This window comes from Lycium barbarum, chromosome 5, assembly GCF_019175385.1.
Source record: "Lycium barbarum isolate Lr01 chromosome 5, ASM1917538v2, whole genome shotgun sequence".
Taxonomy (NCBI): Eukaryota; Viridiplantae; Streptophyta; class Magnoliopsida; order Solanales; family Solanaceae; genus Lycium; species Lycium barbarum.
Window position 1 is genome coordinate 133,566,792 of NC_083341.1, and position 16,076 is coordinate 133,582,867.

Consider the following 16,076-nt stretch of genomic DNA (forward strand, 5'->3'; position numbering starts at 1 on the left):
AGAAGAAAATGCCCAACAATTTCAGCCCATTTCTTACAAGCCCAATTCGTGTATCTGCAGCCCCATTTTTTTCAACTCACCAGCCCACTATCTCTAACGACCCGACCCGGCCCGCCTTTTTTTTTACTAGTTCATCGTCCAAACCTAAAACCCTAGCCGCGCCTCTCCTTTTCTCTTTCCCTCTCCCTTTCCCTTCATCTCTCTCTCTCTCTCTCCTCGACGATCTTGGTAAAACCACAGAAAATTTTCGCGATTACAGGCCATGCATGGCCATCTTAGGAAAAGAATTTAATGATCGGTCCTTTCTCCTTCAGAATTTCAACCATTGAAGGTTGGGTTTTTTGTTTTCTTTCGCTGTCCTCTGCTCGCGATCTGAATTGACTTTAATGGTTTTTGTCCATTTATGAAGGGAAATCTTTTCTTTATCAACTCCTTTGTTTTCTCGAGTACAAGTTTTAAATGGATTTTGTCCATTTCTCTTTGTTCTGATCGAGTAAGTTAAAATATAGACAAAATCCGAACGTTGAACAAAAAAAAAACCCGCCCAAATTTTTGAACCTCAGAAAACCCTAGAAATCCCCCATAAATATTCGTTTCTTAATCGAGGAGGGGGAGTTCTTTTTTTAGCCGCTTCAATTCTCTGAAAATATCAAACAGTCTCATTTGTTCCTTGACATTGATTTAAAATATCAAACATCTTTATTCTCTTTTGCTCGGTTATTGTTTCGAATCCAAGTATATGCAAACTCGGAGATATTAACATTCGAGTGTAGATCCATGACCCCGCACCCTGGTTCGCTGCACCCGAGAAAGGTCAGTAACTTTTTTTTTGCGTTGGGTTCTGTTAGCTATTTGTGGCTGATTGTGTGTTGGTTTAGCTTATCTTACGATTATGCATGTTTTATATATCATTTTAGTTAGATAAGGGGGTTAACGTAGTGTTCATAGCAGGACTCAAATGCTGTTAGCTTTAAATTTTATTGTTAGCATGTATTAATCTGTTTTTTTTTCTTTATCTCCTGAGTATGAAATTTAGCCCCCTGTATCGTGTTAGAGATAGTCCTTGTTTCGAATTAATGGGATAATGACATTACAAGTATGCTTAATGTATCAGTGTTAAATGTCCAAATTTGTAAAGTCATATTATAAGCCTGGAAAGGAAGTATGTAGGGAAAGAGTATATATCTGGCTACTGATGTTGCTCAAAATTTCTCTTTCGAAACTGTTTAATAAGTTTCATGATCATGTTTAAATCTCCGTTTAATATTCAAATTGGAACCTGCTTCAGTCGCAGCTTAAGGGATACAATCTGTTTTTTTCAAAAAAAAAAAAAAAAAAAAAACCAGAGAACATGTATTTGCCTGACTCCTACTGTTTCTAGTTTTAAAATTTGTGCAAGCAATGGCCTGCCTTCTTCGTTTGAAAACTAGTTTGGAATATAGGTTAGGATGTTTTACCAGTTAAATACTGGCTTAACGATTTAAAGGATTACTCCTCTGACCAAGACTTGTTAAAATACAGCTAAAAAAATAGTAAAGATTTTCAGTTTCACTCCTCTTTCAATGTTTATAGAGAATGGTTGCTGCCCTTGATTTACATGGAATGACTGATCATCTTTTTGGAAGTGTAATCTCAAATGGTTCTACTTACAGTTTATTTTAGTTGTCTCATCAATGTATTTAACTTACCAAAAGGATTAGCAATTGCCATCTTTAATTGTCGATTGTAGTGGTAAATAACAAGGTTATTGAATGAAGAATATGAAAGAAACCTATGCACTCAGCAGTTTCTGTGATCTGCCTGCCCTCTGTCCTGTTTTTATAGTTTGAGTCATTACTATTGAATGAATCAATCAGATTAGCTTGACATTTACGGTCTTATAAACTGCTGAAACCTTCTTTAAATTCATTTTCAAGATCTAGAAAGACGAGTATCACCCTGTCTGTTTTTCCCCGAATTATTTTCCTGATGTGTGCTTTCTGTACAGCTGCATATGTTAACTGTGATAGGTATTATTGGCTAAAACACACTTTACCACGAAATATTAGCATCTTTGTGCGAAGGGACTAACCATGCCATGATTCTCTGTGTAGTGGATATTTCAGCAGCATGACATCTCCTTCGTTATAAATATTTGGGAAAATGATGTTATTAAGAAAAACAAATAAGGGGACCTTATTTTGTTGCTGTTATTAAGCAGCAGTGATAGCAACAACAGTGATAGCAATAACTGGTCAACATTTGTTTACTTTATTTGTTTCCTTCGCTTCTGAATCGTGAGTCTAAAAGGCAACGATAGGTGCTTTGTCTTTTTGGGGTGGCTCTCTTATATTATTACAATATGCTATTGGACTTTCTGCCCGTGAGAAAAAAAATGTTTCTTTAGTTCTACTTTTTGTAGTATGATATGAGGAAATTGATGTGCACTATATTTCGATATATGGGTATTGGCTCGAATTTGTTTGTTTCTTCAGATTGTCGACGTTATAGTAAATATAATGTTTTGAATTCGTTTGGCATGAGTTCTTTAATTTTCTTCTTTATCCTCCATAATTGCTTTAATCGGGTTTTCTTTCTAATCCTATTTTTCTTTTCCTTTGCATGAACACCGGAGCCGAAGAGTTTCATTTTTGAGACTCAACGACACCTCTTACGGAGTCCGCATATTATTCACCGTCTTCGCTTTTACTTTGCTCAAGCGGAGAATGGCAGAACATCATTACTCTTTCGCGAAAGCCGAAAATGGCGAAAATCCTTTTATGTCACTTTTGTTTAATCTTTGGTGTGATTTAAATGTCTTGTGTGACTAACCCTTTATTCTGTTTTGTGATTGATTGTTAAGATCTACGCTAATGTATAATTTATAATTAAGTTTCCTTTAAGGTTTCACTTTAGCTAATAATAGACTAATTAGTTCTTACATGTGATATGTCATTAGATGTAAGGAACTTGAAACTAGTAATCAGTTTATGTCTATCTAGCAATATTTGGACCATAGACAAGTCATATTTTTCAAGATTTGGACATAAAACAGGAGTCTAAAACTTTTCCCAGTTCTTTTCTATTTAAGTCCGCTTCAAATTGTTCTAGTTATGAGTTTGGGTCTTTGGAATTTGAAACAGTCGCATCGTCTTGCCATATACTCTTTAAAAAATAAACAAATCATTTTCCTTTAGGTTTTGGTCATTTAGTTATAATTGCCTATAAATCAACTTTTGCAAATTCAAAGGATTTGACCTTTTACAATTTGAAACCAATTCTCTAAAGTTTCTTTTAGTAGTGTCTTAGCTGCTTTACACGTTAATTTTTTTTTTTTAAAGTCTAATTAATTAACATAAGTCCGGTCGGTTAACCATTTATAAATGGATCTTAAAGGGTGCTTAATACCTTCCCTTTAGATTAACTGAGTCCTTACCTAGAATCTTAAGTTAGTAGACCTTAAAACAGAGTTAACTTTAGAAAATAACTTTAATAAATTTTAGGTGTCCTAATTCACCATAAGTAATTAGGTGGCGACTCCTTAACTCTAATTAACCCCGGAATTACCGGGATGTTATAAACCATTTTGACTCCGGTTAAAACGGGGTATAACAGTTGTCACCGTCATCACCACCTCCGCTACAACTATCGGTCACTACGACTACAACGATCAACTCCTACTCCCAACCACCTCCATCATCACAATTAGCATTGCCGCCAACTGCTGCAAACATCATTGTCAGCCACCACACATTCTTCAACCACCACCACCAACATTGCCAGCTACTTACATCAACCAACTTCACCATCACAATCACCATCACGACTGCCAACCACTACAATCGCACCAGTCACGACAACACCAACCACCTCCACCATCACAACTATTACCTCCACCACCACTGCAAACCATCTGCATTATCACTATCGAACATAAATGCTTCATTTTTTTAATCAAATTATATTATTAAATTTATATTTTTTCTAATGTTTAATATATTTTTTAATTTAAATTATATACTATTATGTTTAAAAATAAATAAATAATGCACATTCAAATATTGAAAACATAAACAATCCTAATCATTCAATGCAGATCTAAAGATAACATCTTAATCATTCAGATGTCTTAATCTTAATGCAAACAAATAAGGCACCAGATTCAGATGTCTTAATCTTAATGCAAACAAATAAGGCACTTGATTCAGATATCTTAATCTTAATGCAAACAAATAAGGCCTAAGATTGTATATATAATGTAAATTTGTTGATCACTTCTTTATTTAACTAACCATCTGGACTCATTTTACATTTATCTCAAGAAAAAATAAGCAAGCAAGGCCAAATTGTTTTAAAATAGAAGGGGCTTTGTTTGAATTTTAAAGTCCTAAGGGGAGTTAAGTTAATTAAAGGAAAAACAAAGAAAAAGAGAATGTCAAAGAAAAAGAAAAAAAATTCCCGGGAAACGGTTAATATAGCAAAAAGGAAACCATTTTTAACAATATACAAACAATCTGTCAAAATTTTGTAGAAGAATTTTTCAATTTGTGTATAATCATGGAGAATAAGGTGTTTTTTTTCTCCTTTTAAATTTGACGCCAAAATTCCATTTTTCAAAACAACTTGGAAATAGAAAATGAACTGAAAAAATTAGGTGGGGTTTGGGTTTGTTCGGTATGGAGGAAAATGTTTTCCTAGAAAATAAGTAAATTTTCACTTATTTTCTCATGTTCGTTTGGGTAATGAAAAATAAGGGAATTTCTTCCTTATTTTCTCATGTTCATTTGGTTGATACAAACATTTTCCGGAAAATACTTATCCAAGCCTCACCAACTCTAACCCAACCTCATACCCCCCACCCACACCCCACTCCCACGTACCCACCTACGTCCCACGCCCCTCCAAAATAAAAAATCTTTTGATTTTTTTTTTTGTGTTTTTGCACACCCAACCCCAACCCTCACCAACTCCAGCCCAACCCCATACCCCCAACCCCCACCCCACTCTCACCCACCCCTACGCCCCTAGCCCCCTCCATTTTTTTTTTGCACCCCCAACCCCAACCACTCCCGTAACCCATACACCACCCCTCCCCCTGCACCCTACCCCCCCCCCCCCCCCAACCAACATTTTTTTTGAAGTTTTTTATTTTTTTTCTGAATTTTCTACACGACCACATCCCCCATCACCCCGCTCCCCCCTTGCGTGGAACCCATACCACACCAACAACCCCCCCTCCCCCCAACCCCAATATTTTTTTTTTGAAGTTTTTTACTGTATTTTGCGGGTTTCTACACACCTAGAAACCCCCTACCACAAAAAAAAAACTTTTCACCACCCCCCCACGCCCCCCCCCCCCCTCGATACCCCATCACCCCCTCCAAAAGTTTTAATTTTTAACAATGCAAACATTCAATTTTTATAATCGTCAACCTTTTTTTCAATTTTTTTTGGAGAGGGGTGGGGTGGGGTGCAAAAAACCAAAACAAATGTCAAAACTTTTTTTTCAAAAAAAATATTTTTTTGGGGGGAGGGGGTAGGGTGCGGGGTGGGTGGGGTTGGGGGTGCAAAAAAACAAAAAGAATGTCAAAATTTTTTTCCAAAAATATTAATTTTTTTTGCCAGGGGGTAAGGGTGCGGGGTGGGGTGGGGTGCAAAAAAAAAAGTCAAAACTTTTTTTTCAAAAAAAATAATTATTTTTGGGGGGGGGGGGTAGGGTAAGGGGTGGGTGGGGTTGGGGGGTGCAAAAAACCAAAAATAATGTCAAAACTTTTTTTGCAAAAAAAAATTATTTTTGAGGGGGGGGGGGAGATGGGGTGGTGGGTGGGAGTGGGGCTGGTGGGATGGGTGAGGGGTTGGGTTGGGTGGTGGTAGGGTGGTTGGTGGAATAAACTTGTGAATTTGTTTTCCCTACTTTTATTAGGGAAGTCATTTTCCCCAATTTTGTAGAAAATGTTGTCCAAAAGAAAATGTTTTCCAAAATTTTTGACCAAACGAACATGAGAAAATTGGAAAATATTTTCCTTCATACCGAACACACCCTTTGTTCAAACATGATGAAGTTACATTCTGTCGAGTTTCCAATTTTCTAAAACGTGTTTTATTGGGTATTTGTTGTCGAAATTCAGAATAGAATGCCTCCGATTTTTTTGTTTCTTTCCTTTTTTTTTTTTTACTTGTCACGACCCAACCCCGTAGGCCGTGACTCGTGCCCGAATTGGACACTCATATTATCTGTTAACTATAGTCATTTACAATTAGCATGTCATGATCTCATTTGTATATAAAAAGAAAGGGAGTTATTTTAAATCTGTCAAAGTTTTGTGTGTCTTAGGCACCTGTCTCCTGAGGAGTTGCACTTTTAAATAACCACATAGATATATATATTACTACGCAAGCCGACAAGGCTGCCATTACGAATGGGTACGCCCCAAACATAAGTCATAGACATAAAACGCATCAACAACTACAAACAGACCCACACCGATGTCCACAGACCTCTAAGAGTAATGACCGTATTATGTGGCGGGACAGGGCCCCGCCATACCCAAATAAACACATACGAATACAACATAAGGGAGTTATACCACAAGCTAGCTCCGGAACAAAGGAGCAGTCCAAAATAGCTGAAATAGTGTCCTAAGCTGGCGGATCTCCGAAACGAGCGTCTGTACCTGCGGGCATGAACGCAGCCCCCCGAAGAAAAGGGGGTCAGTACGGAATATGTACTGAGCATGTAAAGCTTGAAACACATTAATAGACTTATATTGAGACACGGTGTATACGACACAATGCAACAACAGAATTTCATAAAACTTGCCTTTGAACATAATTCATCTGTATCATTCTCATGTCATTGTCATTATAGAGTTTTGTAATCAAAGCTGCATAATCATTCTGTATATAACATATATAACGTGTCCCGGCCCTTTAATGAGGGACTCGGTAATTTAAAATCATAGCATCATAACATAAACATAGACGTGTCCCGACCCTTTCCTGAGGGACTCGGTAATAAGGAATATGCCCTCCTGGCCACCATCATCTCCATATCATCATATCATCATATCATCACATCATCATATCATCACATCATCATCATATATATATATATATATATATAACGTGTCCCGGCCCTCTAGTGAGGGACTCGGTGATTAATATAGTAAATGTGCGCACGAAAACGTACCCTGGCCCGGGACTCAGTGAAGGATATAGCGGTAAGCACGAGCAGAATAATAGGCAACCACATATATGCAATTCATCTTTTTGAGACTCAATGGATAAGCAACTAACCAGCTCTAAAGTGTAAAAATAATATTCATATTCAGTTCATCTTAAGTCTCATACAAACTATTACAAGAAACGTTTCAGATTTCATGTACGTATATCGCTTCAACATGGTATAGCTTTTGAAAGTCAAGTATGTCTCTAGTTGTGCAATTCTTTAAGTATAGGAACTTTCATGCATTATTCATTAGTCAATCATATTGTAGGCACATGACAATAACCTTAATGAAATATAGAATCATAAGTCATACATGAAACTAGAGAATAGAATTTACCCCAAGGTTCATATCGTTTCACACTTACGTCTAGGACATGCCAAAAGAAGAAGGAATAGACTTTACATACCTTTTGCGTTTAGTTGTATTCTAACTTGTACTTGCTGCCCAAAAACACTTATCCTATATCAAGATGTGAAGAACTACAATTAGTCTACAAGGGCATTCAATACGTATTGTGACACTCACAATTCCTTTCTAACAATTAAACGACGTTTCGTTCGCATTCAAACCAACTAGCGTTACAAGCTAACATTGCTAATCGTTCTTTCATATATTAATCAAGACTTGTTTAAACATGACTTAGGGAACTTGGGCAGTCCATGCACCATTCAAAACTGTTTCATACACATGGCTAAACAACACACATAGCATTTCCATTCTCACTTAGCAATTTTCCAGTTTTAACTTGCAACAACAACAACACGTTTAATGACATTATTTTCATGATTTTTGGAACTGTTTGTCACACCCTCATCTTGATAGGGCATGATGGGCACCCGACTCCCTTTAGAGTCGAGCGAACCCTTAAACATTCGCTTTACGAAAACCTGTCATTTAAAAAACTTTTAAACACATGAAACTTTTCCAAATAGAGGTCATTATCTTTATACAAATTATAAAAAAACTTTCAATCAATTACGTACTTTATACCAACTGAAATCATCTAAAAATACATACTCTTTTAACATCTATAAATGATTCGCACTTCTCGACGTCTTATCCACAGGACACTGTCTGCAAAGTCTCTAACACATACAAAACACCATAACAAAGGTACTCGACTCGGCAATACTCCGAACTGAGATGGAGCTCGCCAATCCCGCTGGAATACCTTCTAGCAAAATCTTCTACTCACCTGGGTGTACCTGCGTGGCATGAAACGCAGCCCCCGAAGAAAGGGGGTCAGTACGGAATATGTACTGAATATGTAAAGCGGGAATAAATGATAACCATCGCATAATTTAGGAAAGAAGAAATCATAACCAACCCAATACCTGCAGCCTTCGCTGGAAGAAACGTAAATATGTACGCAAATCTCAAGCAGGCTTCAAGTAAATAATTGCAATCTAACTAACATTTTCAAAATAAGTAATGTAATCTAACACACCTCCTTTAAGTGAATAATGCAATGCAACACACGTGCCGCTTCCGGCAAATTAATGATGGCCCCTTCGGGCAGCCGGTTCTGGCTCTATATCAATAATGGCCCCTTCGGGCAGCCGCTTCCGGCTCTATATCAATAATGGCCCCTTCGGGCAGCCGCTTCCGGCTCTATATCAATAATGGCCCCTTCGGGCAGCCGCTTCCGAGTTAGTCTACGAAAGTTACGAGCTTTTGAAGTACGGAACCTTCTAAAAACATTTCATAAGCCATATTTCGAAATTCAAGTATTATTCATATTAGGAAACTTAATGATGGCCCCTTCGGGCAGCCGCTTCCGGCTCTATATCAATAATGGCCCCTTCGGGCAGCCGCTTCCGGCTCTATATCAATAATGGCCCCTTCGGGCAGCCGCTTCCGAGTTAGTCTACGAAAGTTACGAGCTTTTGAAGTACGGAACCTTCTAAAAACATTTCATAAGCCATATTTCGAAATTCAAGTATTATTCATATTAGGAAACTTCTGAATAATGTTTTGGACCAAATCAAATAGGGACCTTAAGATCATATTTAAGTATCAAAATATTCATCAAAGACTTTAGTCATATCGATTTTCTTTCGAACAACATTTGGAAATATACCCACTAAAATCTTTGAACGTCATGTATATACATATCAAACCATATGGAGTACTTATGGAGATCAAAGACATCGGCCATCCTAGTGGCGCTAAGAATAGAATTTTCCTTAGAATCAATCATACATATACGTTATTTGTTCATTTCATAAAGGTCATGCCAAAAGAAAGAAAGGTAGGCTCTACATACCTGTCAGTGACTTAGTCGTGGATCCTTTTCGTCTCGTTGCCCTTTTAGCCTATTTATATAAAAGTAACGTTATCGTTAGTAACTATATTTTCTAGTCCACAATTCTATAACCCATTTCTTATTGAACCTACATTTTAGTTTATATATTCCCATTTAGGGTTTTTTTTTATTATCTAAAAATCTAGCGAAAATCCGGCAGCACTTCCCCTATACATTCGCCTATCCCAAATTTTTAATCGCCCTCCTGTTGACACAGAAATACCAACAACAACATATGGATACAATCATATCTTCAATTCAACGAAAACAACATCATATTCACATCAACAAAATTCCAACTTTAACTTTCTAATCTTTTCACCATATAATCCATGATAATAACAACCACACTACTAATTAAACTTCATTTACCATAGCTAGTTTAAATTGGCCCCATACGGCTCAAACTCCACTTCCATATCAACATACACAACTCTTGCAATTTCTTCCACATCCACCAATTCATACAAGACTAATCATCTTCTAAAATAGGTAGGAAAATATTAAACCTTACCTTAATAGTAGCGCCGTGAACAGTACCCCGCCGTGAATAGTAGCCCGAACCTCTCTCTCAATTCTCTATCCACAAGATAAAAAAATGATCTTTTGTTGCTGAATTTTTCTGGAAATATTGGGAACTTTTGTGCTGAAAAAAATGAGATTTTTGTCCCTTAAAAAGGAATGCTGAAGTCGGTTTCACTGTAGCTACGGTACTGTAGCGGTACTGTAGCGGTACTGTAGCGGTGCCGCGGGAATGCTGTTTCTGCATCGACAGTTCAGTTTGTAACGTCTATAATTCTCTATTCCGATGTCCTATCAATGAACGGTTTGTTGCATTACAAACTAGACTCAACGAACTTCATTTTAGGATTTTGAAATACCTTAAAACTCCACATATACTATGAGGTACGCGCCTCCAAAGTTGACTAAAACCCGTCTCGCGTTTCTCAAATTTTCGTCGAACTTATTTTCTTCAATTTGCTCGATCTCGAAATATTCTGAAATTATCCATACATGGTATTTATCACTTATTACACTAATAATGGCCATGTTCTCGTGTTTCAAAGTACTTTTTCCCGATTACGACTTACGAGATCGTAATTCACCCGTTTTCTTCGTTGTTACGTACTTTCCATGGCTTGTGCCTTTCAAAGCAACCTGGGATGTCTCCGATACCCCATTACTACGATGAGGTACATGCCATACTCATGCACTGGAAATGCGAGGTATAACACTGTTTTAGCATCATTTTCATTCTTACAACAACCCACAATCATTTCAGTTTTAACTTGAATCATGGCACTTTACATTCACTAAACGTTTGCAACAAGAATCAACATTCAACACGCACAAATTTACTTCTAACCTCAAAAACTGTCCACGGTTTTGGACTTCCTTTACCCCTCAACATAATTCATTTCTTTAACACCTCAATTCACATATTCAACATGCATACAATACACCACAATGTCCATAACAACAACAACCCAAATGTGACACAAAACAGTCCCTAATTCTCCCCAAAACAGTCCCTACTACACGGCTACAACACCCTTCCACCATTTCATGATTTTCATCCGTTTATCCAACTACAATGCATTCAATCCATTTCCAATACATGTTCAACAAGATTAAGCATGACTTCATTAGAATCTTCAACATATGGCTCATTTTAAATTCAAGCAAAAACAGTCCAATATCCAACATGCAACATCACAACCAAACTCCTACAATCTTTGTTCATTTACATATGTTGATACATATTCAATTCACCAACAATACATGCAAAATGAAATCAATCATGAACTCACCTCACTCACGGATCACTTTCTACTTCAACTACAACCACAATCCAACAACAACATGCATGAACTATACATTCAAATCATCATGCAACACAAGAATAACAAACATTCTTACCTTTCAATCTTGTTCTTCACCTTGGCCGAAACTTCACTCTACTTGGGTGCTTCACTTTATTGTTTCCCTTCAACAACTAATACACCTTCTTACACACTAGATGAGGAGTAAATTTGGTGGAGAAAAACTGGAATTTTTGGGCAAGATTGCACCTCACTCTCTCGGCTAGCTCTTGCCGAGAGCTCCTCTCTCTCTCTCTAAATGTTCTACACTTTGGGATGTTGAAATGACTTTGTGAAAATGTGGAATGATCAGATTTTGTGTCTATATGTTTCCCCCTTTGGCTTGGACATGTGGATCACACTAAATTGAGTCAAGATTCTTTGACCAAGGCACTAAGGTGCACGGCCAAACAAGGCCTAAAAGTGGACTGATTTTTGGTCTTTCCAATCCCACTTATTAATCCAATTATGGCTAGTTTAATCCCAATTTTCCATTAATAGTTTAATGCCACACGAAAAATGTGGATAAATTGTGACTCGACACGAAATCGGAAGTTAAAATCTCTACTTCATATCTTAAAATAGTCTTGTCTTTAACTTGTCACTTTTAGTTTAAAACGTCCCAATGTATGAAAATATGGGATATAACATTTCTCTTGCTCTTTTTTCTCCAACAATTCCTTTTTGCTAGGCTACTTTTTATTTTTGTTTTGTATAGTGTTGGCCTGAGATGAATTTAAGCGGCGAAATATGGTTGGTGAGCATATGTATATAACCGAACCCAACTTATTTGAGACTGGGACATAGCAATTGTTGTTATTGATGGGTTAAGAGCCCGTTTGGATTGTCATATTTTAAGTGTTTTTAAGCCATTTTATAGTGTTTGAGTAAAGTAAAAAAAGTGCTATTAAGTACTTATTTTTAAGCTAAAGTGACAAAAATAAGCCAGAAGTCAAAAGCTAGAATTTCTAACTTATGGCTTATGCTTAAAAGTCACTTAAAATAAGCTCATCCAAACGGACTCTGAGGCTATTTTTATTTTTGTTTTGTATAGTGTTGGGCTAGAATTTAAGTGGAGAAATATGGTCCGTGAGCATATGCATGTAACCGACCTCAACTTGTTTAAGAATGAGATATAACAATTGTTGTTGATGATGATTTCAAGAAAGGGTCGACGGGTAAAAATATATGTTGGATAGGAAATCCGTCGTTGGGAAAATATTGTAATTTGGCACCTAAAAATATGAATATAAGGGCGTTTTGTATCTGTAGCAGTATGTTCAACCACGAGTCTTACAACATTGCGTGTAGCATCCCCTTTGGGAGGATACCACTTACGAAACAAAAGTTAACTTCACACTTACAGCGTTTAGAAGAAATTTATGCCAAAAGATATTCACAAAATATTTAATAGCGGAAGTAGGCCCATGCGAAAAAGGGTTGAAAGTGCGACATTTTTTTCCCATTATACCCTCTGAAAAATTTCTTAGATGAAATATAGTGTCAGAGTATCAATTTAAAATAGCAATGCCCTTCTCAAATAGTCAATACATTTAAGAAACTTCATTTTGAAATTATATTTTCAAATCAACACCACTGTAGGTCCATAAGATACACGAAACCCAAACTTGCGATTATCACAGAGAACTAGTATCTTCCTTTGTACATAATTACAAGGCAAAATGTAAACCCAGTACATGGCATGACTTGGGTTGAAAGCACACCCTAAAATAGCAAAACAAGTCACCAAGTTCAAGCTACAAGCATATGGTCTTGTGTCTAACAAGCCTCCAAAATTTCATACATAAGTGTTACATATGGATTATGTACAAGTCCCCAAAATTTTATAAGACCTAGATGCATATGCAAATTTGATCTTCACTAAGGCTCCCAAAAAGTCTACTCCAAATGGCCATCTTCAAATCTTTTCCCGTACAATACCTACGATAGAAAACAACTATCGCTAAGCATAAAGCTTAGTGGTGTATAAACTTTGGGCTTTGAGCCATTAGATTCTCCAATTCCCTTATCTGTCGTAGGTAGCTCAATGAGACAAAAATAAATCAAGTAACCAAGTATATCGAAAGTATCAAATACCAAAACTTGAAGAGTTTCAAAATATCGATATCAATATTCGAAGGCTCAAGTGTCAAGAAAGCTTATAATTCAATTCAAGAGAGTTTGTCAAATAACCAATTTCGCCCAATATGTACGTCATGCCATCACACCAAGCACGATCAATATCAAGATGGACCGAAGCCCCAAATCAAGAAGGGTCGTCACCCAATAATCAAGAGCCATGTTGAAAATGGCTTTCCACTCGTACTCAAAATGGACGAAATCCATCATCAAGACGAAAGGTAAATCCAAAGTCAAGACGGGCAAGATCTGAATCAAGCGGCATGCCGATATCGGTGACAAAGTCACTGTAACAAAAAGGACAAAGTCCCAACAAAAATGCAAAATGATCAAGCAATTCGTACAGGTGGGCGATTTAGCGAATGTTTTGCAAATACTTGAGATAATAACCATACAATGATATAAGATGAAGAGTAAGGAGACAACCCGTCAAGATACTTCAAAACTTCCCGAACATAAAGATATTCCAAGTTCAAGTTTATACACAAACTTTGGTGTTTTACCACACAACAAGTTCTACATAACTAGAGGAGTTCAAATCGTCTACGCCATAGACCAACCAAAGTCTACTTCGTTAAACAATTCCTCTTCGCTTGTACAAGAGCACATATACCTTAAATACACAATCAATTATCTACTTAAGTTCAATGGTTTCACCACGTCGAAACTAATTATGAAATCAGTGAAAATCACCCTAAACTGTCAAAATAGGAATTCTGGACAGTACTACTGTCTTATATTGTGGCTCAGTTTCAAAGGGATAAAAGGCAAAAATAGACTTTGTGGCCTTAATGAAAGTTGTAGATATATGTCTTGGGGTTTCATAGAAATTTAAATCACTCCTATAGCAGTTTTGTACAAAAGATATGCTCAAAATACTAATAGTAGTACATGTAGGGTTTGCAAAACAGAAATCTGGGCAGCACCTGCCTTGTACTTCATCACCCCTTTCGAGTGAATACAAGCAAAACTAGGTTTTGGAGCCTGAACAAAAGTTGTAGGGCTAAATAGCTTTCTAGAACATCTTGAATCACTTAAAACTAAACTTTATATAAGGAATTATGCTGAAAACACTAACAACAGTCCAGTTCAAAAACGGATTTGTAACTAACCTCAATCATGTGGAGTTGTTTGGGGCTCAACCAAAGCAAGTCTTGATGATTGATTTAGAGGATGAATATTATGAGTGGAGAGAGGTTTTGGTGTTTTATTTCCTTGGAGAAAAACGAAATTGGGGGGTGGAGAGGATAAGAGCCCCGAAAAGATATTATATACTCCCCAGGATAAGGATGTAAGGAAAATTAATAAAATAAAATTAAAAGGTGGCTGCCCACTTTTATAAATATCTAACCCATTTAATAATTTACTAAGATAACCATAGTAGGAGTAGTTTATAACTACACCATAACACTTCAAACAAGTTTCAATATCGTCAAGTTCACATTCAGGAAGTGCGAAGTAAAATATACCCTTACTATCAAGATATGATCAATAAAAAATTCAAGAGTTAGCTTAAAAAAAATCGGGGTGTTACATTGCGTGTCTGCCAATTTTATTACAGTACTATACTTAAGTATCAGAAATAGAAAGAATGGAATCAAGTTGATCCAGCCCTATATAGTACAAGAAGTCTCAGCATAGGCAATTCTATAAATTTATTGGGTTCTTGATAAATTATTTATACATATTAATGGGATTGTTAAACACAAATACAAGATTTGACCCAAAACTATTGGGTTTGCCGAACCCATAGGCGAAACTCTAGCTCTGACCCCGTGTCTCAACATGCTTGCAATTGGGAATTTGGGATGCTACTGTTTTATATAGAAATACACTTTGAAAAGAACGGTACCAGTTAATTTTAAGGTGGAAAAGACTGGATTTTGATGCTATTACTTCACACTTTTGGAGCCATAGTCAGTTATCATTATACCCATCACAAAGTAGGGGTAAGGTGTGCGTACACTCTACCATCCCCAGATCCCACATGGTGGGATTATACTGGGTATGTTGTTTGTAATCAGTTATCATTATATGGTTTTCAAACATGCAAGCTCTTATGTTTTGATATAAGTTAATCTTTTAGCTCTCGAAGTTGAGTTTTTGTGGTCTTTCCGAAGTATTTTCATGTAATTATGACTTGAAGTGTTTAAAAGTAATGTTACACTTGATTTTTTTGTTGGGTTATTGCCTTTTGTTTATTACTTGATAGTCTACTTAAGGAAGGAACTGGTGAAGAAACTTAACGTGCACTGTGAACTGACATACCTTGATTAGAGCCTCTTATCTTTTGTTAAGCTTCATTTTCTTTAATATGCTTTACCGATCCAGGAAAATAGGCTTGATGACATAAAGTCAAACCTTCTGGATTTAAGGCTTGTATGGTCTTTTGTGAAACAACAGAATTGATCTTTCAAACTTGAATGCTGATGGTGTAAGCTTCTCTTTGTACTTATATGGTCATCCTCGTAACAGGCTTTATTTTAGCGCAATGCCGCTAATGGTGGGAAGTGACAGTCAGACGGAGATTCGTGAATTTAAATCTCTACCGTTGCTTTGTGG

General features: G+C 36.7%; 1 long non-coding RNA gene across 1 annotated transcript; it reads right to left on the minus strand.

Moving 5' to 3' along the window:
- Positions 1-6,405: 6,405 nt before the first annotated feature.
- Positions 6,406-7,916, minus strand: LOC132642765 (uncharacterized). The gene is made up of 2 exons (XR_009583328.1): positions 7,615-7,916; positions 6,406-6,653 (listed from the first exon to the last, which is right to left on the minus strand). It is a non-coding gene; the product is annotated as an uncharacterized LOC132642765 (long non-coding RNA).
- Positions 7,917-16,076: the final 8,160 nt, after the last annotated feature.